This window comes from Anolis sagrei, chromosome 5 (genome assembly GCF_037176765.1).
Source record: "Anolis sagrei isolate rAnoSag1 chromosome 5, rAnoSag1.mat, whole genome shotgun sequence".
Classification (NCBI taxonomy): Eukaryota; Metazoa; Chordata; class Lepidosauria; order Squamata; family Dactyloidae; genus Anolis; species Anolis sagrei.
The window spans coordinates 80,443,042-80,468,294 of NC_090025.1; the positions used below are offsets into that span (position 1 = coordinate 80,443,042).

General features: G+C 41.0%; 1 protein-coding gene across 1 annotated transcript in view; it reads left to right on the forward strand.

Annotated features, from left to right (window-relative positions):
* Positions 1-8,483: 8,483 nt before the first annotated feature.
* SMIM14 (small integral membrane protein 14) overlaps positions 8,484-25,253 on the forward strand; it is a 43,378-nt gene continuing 26,608 nt past the window's right edge. The window contains exon 1 of the mRNA XM_060778425.2: positions 8,484-8,766. The gene's annotated coding sequence lies outside the window, so the exon portion shown is untranslated. The remainder of the gene's footprint in view (positions 8,767-25,253) is intronic.

Here is a 25,253-nt window from a genome sequence, read left to right on the forward strand (position 1 = left end):
ATCTTTCTCCTTGGCATGTTATTTTCCTTGTCAATCATTTAAATATCACTCTGCTTTCTGTTTAGGGTAGTGTGTATTTGTGAAAAAAAATAGCTAGTAACCTTTAAATAGGAAAACCTTTACATAGGAAAATTTACTCCATTTTCACATAGAGAGTTAATCTTGCATAAAGAGTGGGATACATCTGCACTGATAGTACCACATTGCAAACAACTCGTGTATTTCAGAATCTCATTAATGTGAGTTCCATAAATAGAAAAAGGCAGCAGTAAGTTACCTCAAATTACTATTCTTCTCAGGAGTCTCAATATCTTAATACAGATTGTAATCCTATGCTATGGATATTTGCTCCAAAGTAAGGCACCAAATTCTGTTTTCTCCTTAGAACATGTTTAACAGTATGTCACATAAAAGATCATATGAAAAGGAAATAATCCTGGGAAATTAACAATAGCAATTTAAAATATTTTATATTTATTTTCTAATAATAGAAGTGGGGGAGACTAAAATTATAAGGCATAAATTTTGAAATGGACAGCTAGACACGGTTTTAAATGGTGTATTTTAATATTTTGATAAATGATTTTTAATGTTTATGTATTGTATGTGAATCTGTGTCCCGGCATTGAATGTTTGCCGTGTATATGCTGTGCTCCGCCCTGAGTCCCCTTCGGGTTGAGAAGGGCAGAATATAAATGTTTTAAATAAATAAATAAATAGACATGCCAGTGTCAAATCTATGCCAGAAATCCTCCTATCTCGTCCTATCTTCCTAATAGCATTTTTCTTCGTGCTCTTGTACAGTTCCTTGAGACAAAGGTTGCGTTTTAGCTCCCTCTCCTCCACCAACAAAGGCATCTACCGCTTTTCCCCATAATATATACTTCAGTTGGTTTATGAATGTACTCAATCCAAAACTACAGACTACAGTTATTGACATATGCGGACTGAGTTGGATATGATTTTATTTTGGCGAACTGGCTTATATGTACTTTATATTTGCTTTAATCTATTGTCGTTGTATGAAGTTTTAGACTGTATTGTGGCATTGAATCCTTGCTGTTAGCTGGTCTGAGTCCCTCCGTGGAGGTTGAGAAGATTGGGATATAAAAGTTTTAAATAAATAAATAAAACAGAAATGGGAGTGAGGTGCTCTGCTGTGGCTGACTTCTCTGGTTGAACTAGTCTGCAGTGCTTTTCATGGTCCTTGATTCGTGCTTGGGTGCTGCGTTTGGTGGTCCCTATGTAGACTTGTCCACAGCTGCATGGAATACGGTGGACTCCTGCAGAAGCGAGAGGATCCCCCTTGTCCTTTGCTGAACGTAGCATTTGTTGGATTTCTTAGTGGGTCTGTAGCTAGTTTGCAGGTTGTCTTTTCATTAACTTCCCTATGCGGTCAGTGGTTCCTTTGATGTTTGGTAAGAATACTTTTTCTCTGGGTGGATCTTTGTCTTTACTCTTGTGGCTTGTTCTTCGTCTTGCAGCTCTTCTGATGTCTGTGGTGGAGTATCCATTGGTCTGTAGAGCCCAGTTTAAGTGGTTCAGCCATAGCAGAGCACCTGATGAACCAACCTGGACACAACATATTATTTGAGAACACAGAAATGCTGGACCACTCTGACCACCATGTCAGACAACACAGAGAAGCCACTGAAATCCACAAGCAGGTGGACAATTTCAACAGTAAGGAGAAAACCATGAAAATGAACAAAATCTGGCTACCAGTATTTTAATAACTCTAAAATCAGGACAGTAAATCAAGAATAACACTAAAAAAAACCAGGGAAATTCCAGACAAGAATAAATCAGGGCCAGCTAACACCTCCCAACAAATGATCCCCAGGTCCTTAACCAGCCAGGCTTTGAAGCTGAGAGGCCATTAAATGCTAATCATGGTGGACAAGTGCAACATTCACACTTGCCTCAAACAGACAAGAGTTCTTTCTCCCACCCTGGACATTTAACAGATATATAAACCCCACTTGCCCAGTTTCCAACAGACCTCACAACCTCTGAGGATGCCTGCCATAGATGTGGGTGAAATGTCAGGAGAGAATGCTTTTGGAACATGGTCATACAGCCCGGAAAACTCACAGCAACCCAAACAGCAGTGTGCTTGTGCGTTTACTCAGTGAGTGGAACCAGAGGCACCCATTTCTCCCTCCAGTCATAAAATGTTGCTATATTATAAATTCATTACTTTCCAGATACATAAATGGAAAATCAAATAGTCATTATTGAAATTGCACAGACATCTGCAGCCCTCAGGGTATTAAAAGACCAGCAAGTTGCAGCATAACCAATCATGAGGAATTCTGACAGTTGTCTTTCAATATCTGGAGAGTTAGATGCTTTCCATTGTTGGGTTAAATCCAATTGAAGAAGGCCCATTAAATCAATGATTTTACCAAATTTAATTTTATTTTAAATAGTTTAATTTACCGTATCTATGACGAACAATTAGTCCTACACTATACTTCTATATTCTTTGTTAATTTTGATATATGCAGTTAGAATATAACAAATCAAATTAGGTGTCTGAGAACAGTTGTACTAGAAAAGCAAACCGGCATTAACCGCACCTTCCACCATTATCACAACGTTGTTGCTTCACAGAGGCAGAGAGAGACATATTTTGTTATTTTAAAAAATAACCTACTGGTTCCAGTTCAAGAGAACAAATAATGTAATACATAATTACTGTGATTTTTCCGGGCTGTATGGCCATGTTCCAGAAACATTCTCTCCTGACGTTTCACCCACATCTATGGCAGGCATCCTCAGAGGTGTGATCTCACAACCTCTGAGGATGTCTACCATAGATGTTGGCAAAACATCAGGAGAGAATGCTTCTGGAACATGGTCATACAGCCCGGAAAACTCACAGCAACCCAGTGGTTCCAGCCATTAAAGCCCTCAACAACACAATCTAATACATAAATGAGCAATACTTTTAATAAGACTAACCAGTTTCAGAAAAATAAACTTTATAATATTAGCATCAAATGTATATAATAACAGTGATACAAAGGCAGATTGTGGTTTAAGTTTTGTTCTGCCTAAATATTGAAAAGTATATGCAACAGTGCCATCTGCAGGATGGGATATGGTAAATTAGTTGACCTTTCAAAGAGCAACTTCAGTAAAAACTTGCTTTAAAACACTTGAAACAATACTTTTTTATAGTTTAGTTTTAAAAAAGACAAAGAGATTTCCCGCAGATCAGATATATACTGTTTACCCACAAGCATAAAGAAATTACATATATTAGAAACCAACACTTTCTCATTACTTTATTTCCCAGATTACCAGACTAGGCCACAGCAATGCGTGGCAGGGAACAGCTAGTACTATATAAAGGAATTAAATGTATTTAGAAGTGAAAGCTAAATTACACTTCTATTTCCTAAATGAGTATATTCATTTTACCTGTCATAAGCACCTATAATAATTGGTTTGTGGCGCAGCTGGCTGAGTGTCAGCTGCATTAAGATCACTCTGACCAAAAGGTCATGAGTTCGAAGCCAGCCCGGGCTGGAGTGGGTGTCCAGCCATTGTGTAGCCCATTGTTGACCTTTGCAACCCGAAAGACAGTTGCATCTGTCAAGTAGGAAAATAAGGTACCACCTTGTGTGGGAGGCTAAATTTAACTAGTTTATGAGGCCATAAAGAAAGAAGACTCCGGGGAATGTGGAATGCAGAAGAACTTCATCGGTGTCGTTGATGGACGATGAAAAGCTGCAGCTCCCCTGGCGGCCAGAAAAAAAAAAGTTAAATAGCCTTTGTCTGTTAAATGTTGTTTGTCAAACTGGCATTGAATGTTTGCCATATATGTGTTTACTGTAATCCGCCCTGAGTCCCCTGCGGGGTGAGAAGGGCGGAATATAAGAACTGTAAATAATAAATAAATAAATAATAGGGTGGGGATGTACAAATATGTAGGCATAACAGTTGGGTAGTTGAGCCTGCACTCTCAGACTAAAATAATTATGATGCACGAAAATTGCCACGGCACCCTAAGTGACACCTTTCAATGTCTGAATTTTGTTCTAATAAAAGTATTTCTTGTTTCTTTGTCAGTGTTGATGTCGAGATTGTCTTGTTTGTCTACTCTGGAACATGCAACATATCATTGTCCTTCTTTAGGGGTTCCTTTCAAATCTATGATACTATATCTGTCATATACATATATATGTGTGCGGGTGTGAATCATATATATCTATATCTATGGCTGGATGGCTCTTTGTCAGAAGGGCTTTGATTATGTTTTCTTGCCTTGGTGAAGGGAGTTGGACTGGATGGCCTTAAAGCAGCATTTCTCAACCTGCAAGTCGGGACGCCTGGGGGGGGGGGGGGTCGTAAGGGGGTGTCAGAAGGGTCGCCAAAGACCACCACATAATACATTATTTCCTGTTGCTCATGGGGATTCTGTGTGGGAAGTTTGGCCCAATTCTATTGTTGGTGGGGTTCAGAATGTTCGATTGTAGGTGAACTATAAATCCCAGCAACTGCAACTCCCAAATGTCAAGATCTATTTTCCCCAAATGCCACAAGTGTTCACATTTATGCATATGGAATATTCGTGCCAAGTCTGGTCCAGATCGATCATTGTTTGAATCCACAGTGCTCTCTTGATGTAGGTGGACTACAGCTCCAAACCTCAAGGTCAATGCCCACCAAACCCTTCTAGTGTTTTCTGTTGGTCATGGGAGTTCTGTGTACCAAGTTTGATTCAATTCCATCATTGGTGGAGTTCAAAATGCTCTTTGATTGTAGGTGGACTATAAATCCCAGCAAAAAATGACAAAATCAATTTTTTTGAGTGATGGTCACTCCTTGGGTTAGTAGGTGTCTTGTGGCCAAATTTGGCAGCAATTCGTCCAGCGGTTTTGTCACTCAAAACGAACAGAGCATATATATATATATATAGAGAGAGAGAGAGAGAGAGAGATGAATCACAAATTTCCAGCAGCAGCCTAAATTAAGTAAGTAATTTTATTGAGATCTTACCTTTCTTTCAACATAGGATCAAAAGTAGCATACAACAATATAATTTAAAAGCTTTCAGTACAAAAGTTAAAATACAAGAATGTCTAATTTCTATTTCAGAAGCACAAAATAAAAGCAGTTTCTAAAAACACATACAAGTTGAGTGTCATTTGTTTGAACTGTTTGGAATTTGTGATGTTTGTGGATTTTGGAATACTTGCCTATACATAACAGCTATCTTAGAGATGGAACAAAAATATAAACTTGCAGTTCATTTATGTTTCATATATACTTGAAGGTAATATTATACACAACATTTTACATAATGTTGTACATCAATGTTTGGATGTATTAAACCACTGGAAGGAAAGGTGTCATTTTTTCCCTAGTTTTATTGTGTTACAGTGTACTGTTTTTATTGCTTACTGTTATTGCTTAATGTTTTGATTTGCTTTTGGTTTATGTGTATTTCTTATATTGTTGTTTTATTGAGGCCTTGGCCTTTGTAAGCCGCATCGAGTCCTTCGGGAGATGTTAGCGGGGTACAAATAAAGTTAATAATAATAATAATAATAATAATAATAATATTTTAGCAACCCAACAGGAAGGAGAGAAAGAAGCTCTCTACAGCTTCTCCTTCTCTGGAGAATGAGTGGTCCTAGGAAAGTCTTCATTTAACTATGAAATTCATCTCTAGAGGGGAAACTGTGACTGATATTCAATATTACCCTAGTAGTCTGGTTTATTTTCAGATCATATAAATATTACCCTAATAGAATTAAATGCTCTACCTGTTGAGTTACGCTGATAGTGGAGAAAAAGGAACAGCCACTATCCTACCAGATAGGCAGCAAGTATGCTTCATAGGCTCTAGCCTAGTGATTCTCAACCTGTGGGTCTCCAGATGTTTTGGTCTTCAACTCCCAGCAATCCTAACAGCTGGTAAATGGCTGAGATTTCTGGGAGTTGTAGGCCAAAACACCTGGGGACTCACAGGTTGAGAACCACTGCAGAGTCTAGCCAGTGCTGGGAGATGTGGGTCCTCTGCCCTCTCCTGGACACTAACTAGACATTACAACATTTCCTCTATCAAGCTGAGGTTGTGCTCAGGGGTGGGGTGTCGGGAGTTGTATAAAGGAATACAACCTACTTCTGCACTGTCTCCGACTGAAAATCAACAGATATGATCCCAGTTATTCCATTCTTCCCTGCACTCTTGGCCAATGTATGCTTTCTTTCACTTCTACAGCTTCGGGCAACAAAGAAAAATATGTTGCAGTTTAGTGAGTTAATACATTTTCTTTTGAACTGGGAAATTTCAAAACAGGATCCTTACAGTAGGTCTAAATCCAGTTGCTTATCCCATCTAAGATAGACGCACTAAATCAATTGATGAATTTAACTTCCTTTCCTTCTTTCTATGTAAGATATAAATACAATATTAAATGGAAGGGACAGTCAAGAAGTAACAAGAGAAGGAGGGAAGGAAGGAAGGAGAAAAGGAGGGAGGGAGAAAAGGAAAGATAGAGAAGCAAGGAAGGAGAGAAGGAAATAAAAAAATGAAAGGAAAAAGAGGGAAGGAAGGAGAGAAGGAACGAACGATAGGGAAGGAAGGATGGATGGATGTAACCAAAGAGCAAAGAAAGGGAGGAAAGAAACAGGTAGAGATGGAAGAAAGATGAGAGATAGGGAAAGAAAAAGAGGAAAAGAAGGAAAGAGGGAAGGGAGGAGAGAAAGAGGGAGGGAAGGTTGGCCACAGCAACGCGTGGCGGGTACAGCTAGTATAATAATAATAATAATAATAATAATAATAATAATAATAATAATTAATGTTGTTGTTCATTTGTTCAGTCGTCTCCGACTCTTCGTGACCTCATGGACCAGCCCATGCCAGAGCTCCCTGTCGGCCGTCACCACCCCCAGCTCCTTCAAGGTCAGTCCAGTCACTTCAAGGATGCCATCCATCCATCTTGTCCTTGGTCGGCCCCTCTTCCTTTTACCTTCCACTTTCCCCAGCATAATTGTCTTCTCTAGGCTTTGCTGTCTCCTCATGATGTGGCCAAAGTACTTCAACTTTGTCTCTAGTATCCTTCCCTCCAATGAGCAGTCGGGCTTTATTTCCTGGAGGATGGACTGGTTGGATCTTCTCGCAGTCCAAGGCACTCTCAGAACTTTCCTCCAACACCACAGCTCAAAAGCATCTATCTTCCTTTGCTCAGCCTTCCCTAAGGTCCAGCTCGCACATCCGTAGGTGACTACAGGGAATACCATGGCTTTGACTAGGCGGATCTTTGTTGCCAGTGTGATGTCTCTACTCTTTACTATTTTATCGAGACTGGACATTGCTCTCCTCCCAAGAAGTAAGCGTCTTCGGATTTCCTGGCCACAGTCTGCATAGAAATACAAAGTCTGTCACGGCCTCCACATTTTCTCCCTCTATTTTCCAGTTGTCAATCATTCTTGTTGCCATAATCTTGGGTTTTTTTATGTTTAGCTGCAACCCGGCTTTTGCGCTTTCTTCCTTCACCTTGATTAGAAGGCTCCTCAGCTCCTCCTCGCTTTCGGCCATCAGAGTGGTGTCATCTGCATATCTGAGGTTGTTAATGTTTCTTCCAGTAAGAGATGACGGGATCCCAGCTGAACTGTTTAAAATCTTAAAAGATGATGCTGTCGAGGTGATGCATGCCATATGCCAGCAAATATGGAAAACACAAGAATGGCCATCAGACTGGGAAAAAAATCAACTTATATCCCTTTACCAAAAAAGGGAAATGCGAAAGACTGCTCAAACTTCCGTACAGTGGCCCTTATTTCTCATGCCAGTAAGGTAATGCTCAAGATCCTGCAAGGAAGACTCCAGCAATACATGGAGCGAGAGTTGCCAGACGTTCAAGCTGGGTTCAGAAAAGGCAGAGGAACAAGAGACCAAATTGCCAATATCCGCTGGATAATGGAGAAAGGCAGGGAGTTTCAGAAAAACATCTATTTCTGCTTCATCGACTATTCTAAAGCCTTTGACTGTGTGGATCATAATAAATTGTGGCAAGTTCTTGGAGGGATGGGCATCCCAAGCCACCTTGTCTCTCTCCTGAGGAATCTGTATAAGGACCAAGTAGCAACAGTCAGAACTGACCACAGAACAACAGACTAGTTCAAGATTGGGAAAGGCGTACGGCAAGGCTGCATACTCTCACCCAACCTTTTTAACTTGTATGCAGAACACATCATGCGAGGATGTGCAGGGCTTGATGAATGCAAAGCTGGGGTGAAAATTGCCGAAAGAAACATTATTATTAATATTATTTACTAAATCATGGTTTGCCTTTTGGATTGTAAACAATACAGGAAGCCCTGAGTGGTTTGAAAATCTGTGAGCTCCCAATCAGCAAAGGGCCCAATGGGAGGGTCCTGCCAGGAGAGGCGTGGCTTCCTCCCAAATCCAACCTGGGCTGATTCAACCAGGAGAGATGACTGTACACAAGGCCTAGCCACTCCCACTCTCTGACGGTGTCAACAACTGCAAAGGAATTGCCAACCCGGCAGAGATCTCCAGCAAGTCGGAGGTGGATCCAAGGCTCCTAGTGGTTGAGGCTGGGAGGGAGGGAGATCAGTAAGCTCGTCCCCTTTCTGGGAGCCGGCAGATCCGGGTCCTGTGGCAGTGGCTGGCCTCTGACGTGGTCACTGGGACCAAAACAAGCCGACAGAAGAAGGAAGGAAGGGAGGGAAGAGACAAGCCTTGCCTGCAAGCCTCCTTGCACCAGCACAGCAGCTTTGGTGGTGAGTGAGTGAGGCTCCTTCTCTCCCTCTTTCTCTCTTTCTCCCCCTTCCCTATTCCCTAGATCACTTTACCCCCCCCCCCCCCCAAATTGTCAACATAATATGGCCATGTTCTAGAAGCATTCTCTCCTGACATTTCACCTGCCTTTACAGGCCTTTCAACTTGAACTCTAGGCAAGCAGGCCCCATAGTCTTTCCCAGTTAGAAAGGAGGCTGTCTGTATTTGGAGCGCCTGTTGCTCTTCTCCCTGCCAAATGCTTTAGGCTTCAGTGGTTCTCAACCTGTGGGGTCCCCAGATGTTTTGACCTTCCAACTCCCAGAAATCCTAACAGCTGGGATTTCTGGGAGTTGTAGGCCAAAGCATCTGGGGTCCCACAGGTTGAGAACCACCGCTTTAAGGGGTGCTTTGAATGTGATTTTCCTGCTTCTTGGTTGGATGGGGTTGGTCTGGATGGCCCACCAGGTCTGTTCCAACTCTAGGATTCTGCGAAATGATTTGGATTACAAAATTGGGGGGGGGGGGGGGACTGTTCCTGTATTGTCGAAAGCTTTCATGGCTAGAATCACAGGGTTGTTGTAGGTTTTTTGGACTATATGGTCATGTTCTAGAAGCATTCTCTCCTGACGTTTTGCCTGCATCTATGGCAAGCATCCTCAGACCTCACAACCTCTGTGGATGCTTGCCATAGATGCAGGCGAAACTTCAGGAGAGAATGCTTCTAGAACATGGCCATATAGCCTGAAAAATAATACACTTATATATAATAAACGTATATGATTATAAACTATAATAATAACATGGCCTCATGTTAGCCGCCCTGAGTCCCCTTCGGGGAGATGGAGGCGGGGTATAAATAAAGTTTATTATTATAGGTTTTTTGGGCTATATGTTCATGTTCGAGAAGCATTCTCTCCTGACATTTCGCCTGCATCTATGGCAAGCATCCTCAGACCTCACAACCTCTGGATGCTTGTCATAGATGCAGGTGAAATGTCAGGAGAGAATGCTTCTAGAACATGGCCATATTATTATAGGTTTTTCGGGCTATACGGCCATGTTCTAGAAGCATTCTCTCTTGACGTTTCGCCTGCATCTATGGCAAGCATCCTCAGACCTCACAACCTCTGTGGATGCTTGCCATAGATGCAGGTGAAACTTCAGGAGAGAATGCTTCTAGAACATGGCCATATAGCCCGAAAAATAATAAACTTATATATAATAAACTTATATGATTATAAACTATAATAATAACATGGCCTCATGTTAGCCGCCCTGAGTCCCCTTCGGGGAGATGGAGGCAGGGTATAAATAAAGTTTATTATTATAGGTTTTTTGGGCTATATGTTCATGTTCGAGAAGCATTCTCTCCTGACGTTTCGCCTGCATCTATGGCAAGCATCCTCAGACCTCACAACCTCTGGATGCTTGTCATAGATGCAGGTGAAATGTCAGGAGAGAATGCTTCTAGAACATGGCCATATTATTATAGGTTTTTCGGGCTATACGGCCACGTTCTAGAAGCATTCTCTCTTGACGTTTCGCCTGCATCTATGGCAAGCATCCTCAGACCTCACAACCTCTGTGGATGCTTGCCGTAGATGCAGGTGAAACGTCAAGAGAGAATGCTTCTAGAACATGGCTATATAGCCCAAAAAACCTATAATAATAAATTTTATTTATATTCTGCCACCATCTCCCCGAAGGGGACTTGGGGCGGCTAAAATTAGGCCAAGCCCAAAGATACAATACAGCAAAATAAAATACAAAATGCAGACAACAAAAATCACATCCGAATAAAATACATACAGTAGCAAAATAAAATAAATAAAGCAAATTTACATAATATAAAATCGAACACAATGGGCAGGCCAAACATTGGCAAAAATGGGCAGGCCAAACGAGGTAAAATCATAAAACCCTACAACAAAACTGTTCCTGGATTGAAAGTGTTTTTTTTCCTGTTTCACTTACTTTGAAAGTCGCTGTTATCCTTCAGAAACATTGTTTTTGGGCCTGACACAAACTAGGTTGAATCCACTGAGACACATGAGACGTAAATTGAAAAACTATAACAGGATGTGCTGCAGGATGTATTGTGTTGTTGAAGGCTTTCATGCCTGGAATCACTGGGTTGCTGTGAGTTTTCCAGGCTGCATGGCCATGTTTCAGAAGCATTGTCTTCTGATGTTTTACCCACATCTATGGCAGGCATCCTCAGCAATTGTGAGGTCTGTTGGAAACTAGGCAAGTGGAGTTTATATATTTGTGGAATGTCCAGGGTAGGCGAAAGAACATGTGTCTGCTTGAGTAAATCAAAAGCAACACTAAAAAAAAAAAAAACAGCGGAATTCTAGAAAAGACTAATCAGAGCCAGCTAACACATCTCAACAAAGAATTCCCCCAGGCAGGAAGCAGCCAGGCTATGAAGCTGCAAGGCCATTCAATGCTAATCAAGGTGGGCAACAGCAACATTAATTAAAAATTAAAACTCTCCTAATAATAATAATAGTAATAAAAATAATAAGATATTATAATTATATATTTTATATTACATGTAATATTACTAATAATATTACAATATAATGGTATAGTACAATATAGTAATATATAATACTGATGTTGTACTATGCTAATAATTTATGTATGTAATATATATCTTGTAAGCCGCTCTGAGTCCCCTTTGGGGTGAGAAGGGGGGCATATAAATGTCATCAATCAGTCAGTCAATGTGACATCCTTTCAGACATTTCAACATGGTTCCCACGCCCCCTTCTCAGGCCATACGTATAATCCACATTATTATAATACATATTATATTATATTATATCATACAATATTATATATTGTATATATATAATATTTATAATATTATAATCTAATGTAATATAATACTAATAATAATATGATATAATTATATATTTATATTACATGTAATATTACTAATAATATTACAATATAATGGTATAATACAATATAGTAATAATTAATACTAATATTGTACTATGCTAATAATATAATATATTTTATGTATACATATATCTTGTAAGCTGCTCTGAGTCCCCTTCGGGTGAGAAGGGCAGCATATAAATTTCGTAAATAAATAAATATACCACTCTATCTCCCTGGGGGGACTCAGGGCGGTTTCCAAGCAACAACATCAAAATATACAGAGTCACAACATGAACAAAAAATACTTGCCTCAAGCAGACAAAATGTCTTTCTCCCACCCTAGACATTTCACAGACTATATAAACCCAATTTTCCTAGTTTCCAACAGACTTTACAACCTCTGAGGATGATTACCATAGATATGGACAAAACGTCAGGAGAGAATGCTTCTGGAACGTGGCCATACATTCCGGAAAACTTGCAGTAACCCAAACTTATTGTTTATATTATCTTTCTCCAATTAGCAATACAGTATATACATGTATTACCGTCAACAGATCAGATAGAACAAGTAGAACCAAACACATAATATTAATAGCAAGATCATATAAAAATAAATATTATTAAATACAGGCGAAAATTCCCTTGAGTTTATGATGTAATTTTTTGCCGACGAGTGAGCGTTGTGGCACAAAAACTGGCCACTTTAACTGTTACCACTGAGTTCTGATCTGCCACCAAATAGTGTATGTAAAATTCACCGGTTCTTCTAAGAATGCTTTGGTGAATTGGATGGATAAAAGTACGTCAGAAGCCACTGTAGAAGAGACAATCTAACAATACATGTCTTATTGTCTCCACTGAGCCAACACTACAAGAACAGAAGTGTGCATGATAGCTAGAGGATAATTGTCTTCCAGATGTGGTGCCTGCCCGGAATAAAGAAATAATTCCCAGCAAAATGTCCTCAAATGCACTTTAACTATCTGTTTGGATTGCGCTCCCCTCACTTTAAAATCCTTCTATTAGATATATCCTACCTTGTTCATGCCCAGCGTTAATTTTTTTAGTTTTTTACCATTACATCTGGCCCGGCCACAGGTTTGCATGTTAATGTTTATATGTGATTTATTTAATTGTATTGTTGTTATTTTTTTATTGCTTTCTTGTTTATTGATGTGTTGTCGGGCTTGGCCTCATGTAAACCGCTCCGAGTCCCTTGAGGAGATGGAGGCAGGGTATAAATAAAGTATTATTATTATTATTATTATTATTATTATTATTATTATTGGCGGTGGGTCCGTCAGTGGCTGTGGAGCCCTATTCTCGATCCGCATTTTCTCCTGCAATGAGGACATCGGTTTCCAGATGGAAGGCGGTCCATCCTCTTGGCACATTTCTCCCTTTTGCCCTCCATTCGTGCCTCTTTGAATTCTTCAGCACTGCTGATCACAGCTGACCTCCATTTAGAACGCTCAAGGGCCAGGGTTTCCCAGTTCTTGGTGTCTATGCCACAGTTTTTGAAGTTGGCTTTAAGCCCATTTTTAAATGTCTTTTCCTGCCCATCAACACTACGGTTCCCTTTCTTGAGTATAGTGACTGCTTTGGGAGACGATGATCGGGCATTTGGACAACGTGGCCAGTCCAGCAGAGTTGATGGCAGAGGAGCATCATATTGGGTTGTTGTAGGTTTTTTCAAGCTATATGGCCATGTTCTATAGGCATTCTCTCCTGACGTTTCACCTGCATCTATGGCAAGCATCCTCAGAGGTAGTGACGTCTGTTGGAGCAGACCTCACTACCTCTGAGGATGCTTGCCATAGATGCAGGCGAAACGTCAGGAGAGAATGCCTATAGAACATGGCCATATAGCCCCAAAAAAACCTACAACAACCCAGTGATTCCGGCCATGAAAGCCTTCGACAATACATTGAGCATCATATTGTTAGTAAGAAGTGAGCGTTTGGAAGTATGCAGAAAATATTATTTTGTTGAATTTAGTTCATCACACTGTACATTTATTATCTCACTGTTTCAATCTTTATGATTGTATCTTTGAAATCAAATTTCTGAGCTTTCCTGAAACATTTTTTCTCTATGATGTTTAGATGTTCTGAAGATTGGTCAGGGCTTTTAAAAAATATTATGCATGAAGCATTCTTCTCTCTGTAAATTCATCTTCAAATTCTGCGCCATATGGTGACAGCAGATTGAAATCTTTCCCAAATAATATCAGAATGTGTTGATTGATCACCGGAAACTGCTAAAGTTTGTTTAGATCATGTGTGTGCTGCAAATGATATTTGGAGAAGGTAGGGAGATGATGGGTTCTCCCTTTTCAATTTCATATCACACATAGCTTCTGAAACTGCTTGAGTTTCCCCAAAGCTTTCACTGCTGAAGAAACACAGGTCTATGGTAATGTTGACTGAGGAAGTTTCATGGACTGTGTCCAAAGTAAACCATTTATCAGAAAGAGGTGAGACAGACAAGTAAATATGTAAATGGCTTTATTACAGGATCAGGTTTGCATCGGAGAAGTCACCATTTCAAATATCCTGTTTCCAAAATCTGCATTTTATGTCATGTATTTATTGATTGCAACCCATTAATTTCATAAGAGTTTTCTTAGGCAAAGAACTCCAACTCCCAGAAGCCCTAACTAGCTTACCCCATTGTCAGGAATTCTGGGAATTGGAGTCCCAGACAGCTGGAGGGCTGCAGTTTGCCACCAGGTTTACTGTTGTCAACTTTTTTCACGACCCCATCACTGTGCTAAGGTTTGGGTTTGTGACTCACAGTTTAAGAAGCAGTGCTGTAGACTAGTATATTTCAGAGGAAGGAACTGATATATCAGATAATCTTATCTTTCACAAAACGAATACAACACTGCAAACTATGGCTTATCTTAAACAACTATTTTTAAACAAGTCATAACAAAAATGTGAGAGCTGCTATCCTGTGCTGACTTTACTGGAATAAGCTACCTTTGCTCAAAATTGAATATGAACAGAATTGTGTATATCTATACTAGCCGTCCCCGGCCATGCGTTGCTGTGGCCCAGTCTGTATATATGTTCTTTGTGTGTATATATATACTACCCATCCCCTGCTACACATTGCTGTGGCCCAGTCTGGTGATCTGGAAAATAAAGTAATGGTTTCTAATCTACGTAATGTCTTTATGCTTGTGGGTAAACAGTATTCCTTGTTGTTTCTTTGTTAGTGTTGATGTGGAGATTGTCTGGTGTGCCTACTCTGGAACATGCAACATATCATTTGTCCTTCTTTTGGGATCCCTTTCAAATCTAGGATACTATATCTCTGTGTGTGAATCATATATATCTATCTATATCTATGGCTGGATGGCTCTTTGTCAGGAGGGCTTTGATTACATTTTCTTGCCCTGGTGAAGGAAGTTGGAGTGGGTGGCCTTAAGTATGATGGTTCTATGTGGGAAGTTTGCCCCAATTCTGTCGTTGGTGGGGTTTAGCACGCGTTAGTGTGGCCCTCAGATAAGAGAGGAATTCCAGTTGAAGCAATAGACAGAAGGGACAGATGGAAGGGACATTGATAGATGGAACGGAAGGTAGAACATAGATAGACCTATCTATGTTCTAACATGGATAGAACATAGATAGGTTGGTAGGTAGTCGGTAGATAGATATGTAGATGCAGTGATTGATGGATTGAAGGATGGATGGACATACAGATAGACAAAGGGGGTTGGACAGGATAGCCTCTGGGACTCCCTTCCAACTGGTTGACCATCTGTCGGGAGGGCTTTGATGGTATCTTTCTTTACTGTAAAATGAGGTTGGACTGGATGGCCTTTGGGGCCTCTTCCTATACCTCAAAGGGTTTCCAGCGCCCATCCTTCCGTGCGTGGCATCAAAGGGCCCCTTCCCCGGCGGCGATCCCCCTCCCTCCTAGCCACTCATTGCTGTGGCCTAGCTTGATGATATGGAAAATATTTGAAAAGTAAACAACTCCACCATAGTTCACATTTGGGCATATTGGGTATTCCTGTAGAGTTTGGTCCAGATCCATCATTGTTTGAGTCCACAGTGCTCTCTGGATGTAAATGAACTACAACTCCAAAACCAAAGAACACTGCCCACCAAACCCTTCCAGTATTTTCTGTTGGTCATGGGAGAACTGTGTGCCAAGTTTGGATCAATTCCATCGTTGGTGGGGTTCAGAATGCTCTTTGATTGTAGGTGAACTATAAATCCCGGCAACTACAACTCCCAAATGATTAACTCAATTTTTTTGAGTGAAGGACATACATTGGGTTGTTAGGTGTATCGTGTCCAAATTTGGTGTCAATTCGTCCAGTGGTTTTTGAGTTATGTTAACCCCACAGACGAACATTACATTTTTATTTATATAGATTAATTAATAGCATTAATTATAAGCTTCAGTATATAATTGCAATCTTACTTGTAGGTTAAAAAATAGATAACATGGTCTATTTGTCTTAACCACAGAATACTGTTTTGAATGAAAGTTAGTATTTGTCTTACAGAAAATTTCTCATTTCCTCTTTTCATCTATATATTTAGATGCAGAATGCAACAGTGAGTATATTATATTTGCATAGCAAGCATCTGCTTTAAAACAGATGCTGCAGAATTAGTCACTCTTTTATGCCAATTATTCATAGTGAGTGATATTTATCATTTTCAGAGGAAGTTTGTAAGAAGAAGGATAATGGCAGACACGCTGTCCGAAAGGCCATTTATCCCTCCCTAACAATTATCACCTTCAAGTGTGCATGATATAGTTGCTCTACGTGCCAAGGAATTCCAGATTTACTGTCTTGGGGCCTGACTGATATCACTAGTGGGAAACCCTGCGTCAACCCAAGAAAATAATTTACTTTCTGATAGTTTATTGGATTTAGATAGGGTGAGGCGACTGTTTGGTGGGTGCGGCAAGAAGCAAAAGGGTGGGACAAAAATTCCATAATCGCTTTAAATTGTTATGATACTTAATAATTTTACATTGTTTTAAAATCATTATGCTTCAGTGCGGTGGCTTGTTTAACCGTGTTTCAGTATTTTTTACTAGTATTTTTAAAATTAATGTCCCATATTTTAATTCATGTGTGGATATTTATTATTATTATTTATTTCAAGCTTTTATAACCCGGTCTTCTCGACCTCCGAAGAGGGACTCAGGCCGGCTAACAGCAGAGGGTTAAAGCTGGGGCTAACAGCGGGAGCTCACCCCGCTCCCCAGATTCAAACCACCAACCTTTCAGTCAGCAAGTTCAGCAGCTCAGTAGTTTAGATTTCATAGCCATGTAAAAAGATTGGGGCTTAGTCTTAAGACCTATCTGTTTATAATATATTCAGTTGTTGTTGCATTTTAATGGAAAACATAAAATATTATGAGTGAGATCCAGATTAAATTGGTTACAGTATGGCCCCCAGGGTGTTTGCCTCAGGCCCTCTTCATTCACCCTGTCCACCTGGCATAAGAACACAGAGCCCTCTCAGCCGCTGTCTGTCTTGCCTTCCTCCTGGCATAAAGATGGGACAAGCAACCCCGTCCTTATGCTGTGAGGACAATCTGAGGGTGACCCAGGCCCTGATCTGTCCCCTCTGTTGGGCCCTTCCCTCCCAGCTCGGCCCACAATGCGGCCCCAAGGCAAAAAAGTTTTCCCGTGCCTGGTGTAGACTCATATAATCCAGCTCAATGCAGATAATGTTTAGCCTATAAAGCCCTATGTACAGGACTTGATTACAAATTGTATGATTTTAACTGTATTTGTGTTTAGATTGGCTGCAGTAATGCTGGAGCGGCCTAAGTCAAAGGAGTCCTCCATGTGCGTTGCCATGGAGACCGATGCAGGAGAGAGGGAAGTGGGAGGAGCTTAGAGGGGAGAGTTTGAAAAAACGACAGTTAAAAATCAGTTAGGGTTTAGGTTTAGAGGTGTGAGCAGTCTGGGTTTAGGTTCAGGGGAGTCAGGAGTTAGGTTCAGAGGAGTGAGGAGTTAGGAGTTGGGAGAGAAGGAAAGGAAAGGTGGCGGAGTGACTTGTGAAGCAAAGCTTTGAGGCTTTGAAAAGCTGGATTTGGCTATTGAAAGTTTCTCAGGCTAGTGCAGCCGAACGGTGAAACAGAGCTGCTATTCTTTTAGTCTAAGGAGAGGCTAAAGAATTGTTTACTTAGTATTTGATCTAGGGAGGATCAAACAAGGGAAACATCCCTGTATTGAAACTTTGTATGAAACAAGGGCTCTACGTCAGAAAGATACTGTGTTACTTGAAAGAATGAACTACTAAAGTTACAAGTATTATTCCAAGTGCAACAAGGAAAAGTTACGTCTTGCAACCTGTGTACTTAATAAAACTGTTAACTTTTATTTGCAGATTGCCTCAGCTCCGTCTATTCTGTGTCTAAAGTGCCATTTCTCACAATATTACAACTTACCTCACGTGGTGGCAGAAACGCAGGGAAAAGTAACCAAATAAATCTACCTTCTTCTCTCCTGTCAAGCTACAGTATATACAGTGTAATTACTACTAAGTTATTACTTTCTTAATAAAGGAGGAGGTGAAATTGAACAGCTTCCCTTCCAACTTGATAGTAAATTTGGTTCCTAATCGGCAACCTCCATTGCAAATCGGCCAGTTCTTTTTAAAATTGGGAACTGGGGTAAAATCTCCTGAATACTGGTTCCTTTCAAATTGGTAGCAACAATAAATCATCCCTCCGCTCCCTTGCTTCCTTTCATCCTACACCAGTGGTTCTCAAGCTGGGATCCCCAAATGTTTTTGGCCTACAACGCCCAGAAATCCCAGCCAGTTTACCAGCTGTTAGGATTTCTGGGAGTTGAAGGCCAAAAACATCTTGGGACCCCAGGTTGAGAACCACTGCAACAGTTCCGGCCCAGCTTATCTATCTGAATGCATCTCTCCCTATGAACCTTCCAGGAACTTGAGATCGTCTGAGGAGGCCCTGCTCTTGATCCGGCCTGCTTCACAAGCACGTTTGGCGAGGGATGAGAGACAGGGCCTTCTCTGTGGTGGCCCCTTGGCTGTGGAACTCCCTGCCTAGGGATATTAGACCAGCCCCCTCCCTCCTGACCTTTAGAAAAAGAGTGAAAACCTGACTCCTAGAGCAAGCATTTGGAACCACAGCATGACCAAAAACTCAAATCGGAAATGAACTAGGAACGGCTAAGACGATGGAACGGTTGAGGATTTGAACAAGAATACAGAGTTTTGACAATTTTTATTATTCATTGTTTTTATAGTTTTAAAATGTATTGTGATGTTTCTTGCTTTTACCGATGTATGTTTTTATATATATATGGCATCTAATTGTTGCCGATGTGTCCGCCGCCCTGAGTCGCCTTTGGACTGATATGGGCGGGATACAAATGTCGTAAATAAATTAATAATGTTGATCTGTTTTGATAATCTGAATTATTTGGCAGTGTAGGAGGGGCCTGAAAGATATGATCTTCTAAAGGGACTTAATGACTTATAAGTAAACAGTTTTTAAGAGTCACTGTACACATTAAATTGGTACATTCAGAAAGCACTGTTCTGTTCTTTTCTTTTTAATGTTTTTCTGAAAAGCATATGAAAGGCGTACCCATGCTTTTCGGAACATATGATAAATGATGTTGCCTCCTCTCAGTATCCCATTTTATGGCAAAATCAGGCACCATTGCGCTCTCAATGAAAAAACTATAGAACATAGGAACACCCTGTGTAGGTTGTGTACTTGAACACTAGTAGCAAAATGATTGTATCTTGAGAAAGTCATTAGATTTAATTTACCTCTAGTGTACTTGCTTGCAGACAAACTGGATCATAGATTTATCCATGGAATGAAGCTGGGACTACGGGACACTTTTTAAATTACAGAAATAAAATCTGGATGGGATTAGCAGTTCTCCTTCGAGCAGGTGAGAGGAGGGATTCCCTGCAGATGGAAAAGTAGCATGTTAGAGCAGAGATTAGGCTAAACTGATATCAGCTTTGGTCTGTTCAGGGAAACTGTTTTAAACTGAGAACTAATCAGTGATGCAGTTCTTCCAGTGTTTCTGTTAAATAAATGAATTGTGTGATTATATGTGCCTGCTTTTAAGTAAGGAGCATGCAAGGAATCAGTGAATGTGTGTGTGTCAACTTTAAAATAAGATGCATGAAGCTGATTGGTCGGGCAATCCCCGCGTTGATGGCTGAGCCTGGCAATTTTGGATACTGTTACAATTTTGTTCAGTGGGTTGCTGTAGGTTTTTCCGGGCTATATGGCCATGTTCTGGAGGCAATTTTTCTCCTGACGTTTCGCCTGCATCTATGGCAAGCATCCTCAGAGGTAGTGAGGTCTGTTGGAAGTAGGAAAAATGGGTTTATATATCTGTGGAATGACCAGGGTGAGACAAAGGACTTTTGTCTGCTGGGGCTAGGTGTGAATGTCTCAGCTGACCACCTTGATTAGCATTCAATGGCTTGGAAGCGCCTGGGGGGAATCTTTTGTTGAGAGTGATTTTATGTGCCTGTTTGTTTCCCCTCTGTTGTTTTGCTGTTGTAATTTTTGAGTTTTTTAATACTGGTAGCCAGATTTTGTTCATTTTCATGGTTTCTTCCTTTCTGTTGAAATTGTCCACATGCTTGTGGATTTCAATGGCTTCTCTGTGTAGTCTGACATGGTGGTTGTGAGAGTGGTCCAGTACTTCTGTGTTCTCAAATAATATGCTGTGTCCAGGTTGGTTCATCAGGTGCTATGGCTGATTTCTCTGGTTGGAGTAGTTTGCAGTGCCTTTCATGTTCCTTGATGCGTGTCTGGGCGCTGCGTTTGTTGGTCCCTATGTAGACTTGTCCACAGCTGCATGGTACACGGAATTTTGTTCAGGCTTGAGCTAAGCAGGTGCTCATCAGACAGATGAGAGAGAGAGAGAGAGAGAGAGAGAGAGTGAAGCAGAGAGAGAGGCTTTTGCTTCTTGGCTGCTGAAAGAAGGTTACTCATATGGATACAGGAAGAAAGACCATTTTAAATCATAAAAGGACATTTGGTGAGTTGATGCAACTTATCATATTGTACATATGCTGTTCTGAACTAAGAAGAGTAAACTACTTGTTCTTTACTGTTTACCTACGTAGCATATTTTCTTTCTCTGGCAAGGCAGGACCTCACTACCTGTGAGGATGCTTGCCATAGATGCAGGCAAAACGTCAGGAGAAAATGCCTCTAGAACATGGCCATATAGCCCGGAAAAACCTACAACAACCCATTTAACTGACTGATGCCCCAATTAATGTTATTTTTGTTGGTATCTATTTTTATATTTAAATTTACCAGTAGCTTCTGCATTTTCCACCCTCAGCTTATATTAGAGTCAATACGTTTTCCCAGTTTTTTTGTGGTAAAATTAGGTGCCTCGGCTTATATTCAGTCGGCTTATACTCGAGTATATACGTAAAATATCCATTCTTGCTCCCTGATTTTCTTTCGCAAATGCTCTTCCGTTAAGAACCTTGTGCTTTTCTTGGAACATGTAATTCTGACCTTAATATTATTCTTTTATTTGTCCTACTTTATAAGAGACTCCCGTATGAATTAGAAATCTAAATTTACCACATTGAGCAGAAATCTGTGTGTGTGTTACATGCAAATGCACATCTAGGAGTGGTCTATGTAGAAGCAGAAGTGAAAGCTTTCAGGAACCAAGAGACTTATAAAACTAATTTCATTATTTCCTCTTCCTTATTTGCATTACTGCAAAAACCAGGCAAACCAATATTTGTGAAAGACGTGGTGTTCTAACTGGGTGATTTATATTAAAAATGAGGTGCTATTAAAAGCAATGAGAGTTAAGTTAGTTATGACTTGTTGTAGAGGTAGAAAAGCTCCAGAGGACTGGGTTACACCAGTACCTCAGTGTGAAATTGTAAGTATCTCTGGTGCAAAAAAAAAAAAAAAAAAAAAAACCTTTGAAAAATGTCTGGGTGAAAATGACATATATACCTGGTTTTAAAAAATAATCTGAACCCTACAGATGTGATTATTTTTAGAGGTGGTATGGTAAATTTCGATGGCTTTTGTATATGTTGGAGATTGGCAATTCCGAGTAGATGGAGGGAACCCGGAGGGTAGGTGATGTGTGGGTTAGTGGGGAAAAATAAGGAAAACACCAAATAGATGCAACAATAAAACAAGAGAAAACCCTCTTTGTAAGGGACCAGTTCAAATTCTGAGTAAGAGTGCTTTGTCCATTTCCTAGGAGTTTATTGAACATAATGGAGAAAGTGCCAGGAAGGTTGAGAGTTATAGAAAGAAGAAGAGAAGTATGTTTTGCCCAATTTTGGTCCTGATCCTGCCAGTTTTTTCACTTCATCCTTGCTACTATTGACATACATCTCCTTGCACATACATACAAAAGATTATGCTCCCCTAAAAAATGTTATTTATTGATTGATTTATTTACGACATTTATATGCCACCCTTCTCACCCCAAAGGGGACTCAGAGTGGCTTACAAATATATATACATACAATATATTATATTATTAACATAGTACAATATCAGTATTAAATATTACTATATTGTACTGTACCATTATATTGTAATATTATTAGTAATATTACATGTAATATAAATATATAATTATAATATCATATTATTATTAGTAGTATTATAATAATGCAGGTCGTGATCTTTTTTTTTTTTTTTGAGGTTCCTATTCTGATATTATTTATCAACATCAGCATAATTTTTAATATAGTACTGCCCCCAGTGGCGCAGCGGGTTAAACCACTGAGCTGCAGATCTTGCTGACCGAAAGGTCAATGGTTCGAATCTGGGGAGCAGGGTAAGCTCCTGCTGTTAGCCCCAGCTCCTGTCAACCTAGCAGTTCGAAAACATGCAAATGTGAGTAGATTGAAAGGTACTGCCTCGGCGGGAAGGCAATGACGCTCCATGCAGTGGGGGCCCTGGTGGTGCAGCAAGTTAAACTGCTGAGCTGCAGAACTTACTGACCGAAAGGTCAACAGTTCAAATCCAGAGGGCAAGGTGAACTCCTGCTGTTAGCCCCAGCTCCTGCCAACCTAGCAGTTCGAAAACAAGCAAATGTGAGTAAATGAATAGGTAGTAGTAAGGTAATGGCGGTCCATGCAGTCATGCTGGCCACATGACTTAGGAGGTGTCTATGGACAATGCCGGCAACTTCAGATGGATAGCAAGCAAAGTAATCTCTGCTGGAGATGTGGCATGCACAAAGGGACATGTTTTCATTTATGGTGGGAATGCCCCCAATTGAAGAGTTTTTGGAATGACATATTTATCAAAATATTTCTCCAGAGGCTAGCTTAGCATTACTAATGGATGTCACAAAGTTGAATTTAGAAATGGAAAAGAAAGAATTGGTGATTATTTTACTCACAGCGGCAAGAATTATAATCGCAAGGAATTGGAAAATAGTAACTAATCTTACACCGGAAGCATAGTATAGGGAGGTATGGAACGTAGCCTTAAATGATAAACTATCAATGGAAATGAGGGTATTCAGGAGGGAAACTAACAGATCAGATTTTGACACATACTGGTCGGTCTTTATTAAATATTCTTTAGAGAGAGAAAATGGAAAACAATATAACCCTGTTGGTCAGGAATTTTGGGTATGACATTAGATTAAATGGTTGACTTATAAATATATAGCAAAAGAAAGGATACTTGTTCAGGGCTTGGTGATGGGGTTATGTGTTTGTTTGTAAAATGTTCACTATTTTCTTTTGTTTCTTGTTTACAATGTAAGTTGTTAATGTATGTAAATTAAAAAGTATTTTAAAAAAAGACAATGCCAGCTCTTGGGCTTAGAAATGGAGATGAGCACCACCACCTAGAGTCGGACTCGACTTAATGTCAAGGGGAAACCTTTACCTTTTTTTTATCAGTGTACAAACTTATAAACTCAGTGGAGTTTATACTTGTGCAATAATTGGAGGGTGGCTTCAGTCTTGTTTAAGTGGAAGTGGTAGAAGCCAACTCAACTATCGGCCTGTTTCCAATCTTCCCTTTTTGAGCAAAGTCCTGGAACGTGTGGTGGCCTCACAACTCCAGGTATTCTTGGTAGACACGGATTATCTGGATCCTGCACAGTCTGGCTTTAGGCCGGGACATGGTACCGAGACAGCCTTGGTCGCCTTAGTGGATGATCTCCGCAGGGAGCTCGACAGGGGGAGTGTGTCCCTGTTGGTCCTGCTGGATCTCTCAGCGGCCTTCGATACCGTCGACCACGGTATCCTTCTGGGACGCCTCGCGGGAATGGGCCTTGGTGGCACTGTTTTACAGTGGCTCAGGTCCTTCCTAGAGGGTCGTACCCAGAAGGTGTTGATGGGGGACAGCTGCTCGTCCTCACAACCATTGTCTTGTGGGGTCCCGCAGGGTTCAATACTGTCCCCCATGTTGTTTAACATCTACATGAAGCCGTTGGGAGAGATCATCCGGAGTTTCGGGGTGCGGTGTTATCTGTACGCAGATGATGTCCAACTCTGTCACTCCTTTCCACCTACTTCTAAGGAGGCTGTTCAGGTCCTGAACCGGTGCTTGGCTGCTGTGTCAGACTGGATGAGGGTGAACAAATTGAAGTTGAATCCAGACAAGACAGAGGCACTCCTGGTCAGTCGAAAGGCCGAACGGGGCATAGGGTTACAGCCTGTGTTGGACGGGGTTACACTCCCCCTGAAGACGCAGGTTCGCAGCTTGGGTGTGACCCTGGATTCATCGCTGAGCCTGGAGCCTCAGGTCTCAGCGGTGGCCAGGGGAGCATTTGCACAGCTTCGGCTCGTGCGCCAGCTGCGCCCGTACCTCGGGAAGTCGGACTTGGCCACGGTAGTCCACGCTCTGGTCACATCCCGCATAGATTACTGCAACGCGCTCTACGTGGGGCTGCCCTTGAAGACTGCCCGGAAGCTCCAGATGGTCCAGCGCTCAGCAGCCAGGTTGCTAACAGGAGCAGCTCTCAGGGAGCATACCACTCCTCTGTTGAGCCAGCTCCACTGGCTGCCAATTCCCTACCGGGCACAATTCAAGGTGCTGGCATTAGCCTACAAAGCCCTAAGCGGTTCCGGCCCCACCTACCTCTCCGAACGCATCTCCTCCTATGAACCGACACGGACATTAAGATCGTCCGGGGAGGCCCTGCTCTCGGTTCCGCCTGCGTCACAGGCACGGCTGGCGGGAACGAGAGACAGGGCCTTCTCAGTGGTGGCCCCTCGGTTATGGAATGCCCTACCAAACGACATCAGACAGGCCCCTTCGTTGCTGGCGTTTAGGAAGAAGCTCAAAACCTGGCTTTTTGAGCAAGCGTTTGGCTAATCAGCGCAATTGTACACAGAATGACGGTAAACTGAACATAGGAACGGCATAAGGATATGAGACTGGATCTTGTTTGCGATCGAGGCATTGTATGAATGGTTGTGTGTTTGCTATTGGGTATGCTGTGTTTTAATTGTTATTGTTGTGGTAATTAATATTGTGTAAACCGCATTGAGTCACCTATTATAGGTTGAGAAACACGGTATAGAAATAAAGCAAATAAATAAATAATAAATAAATAAATAAGTTATTTGCAATGAAT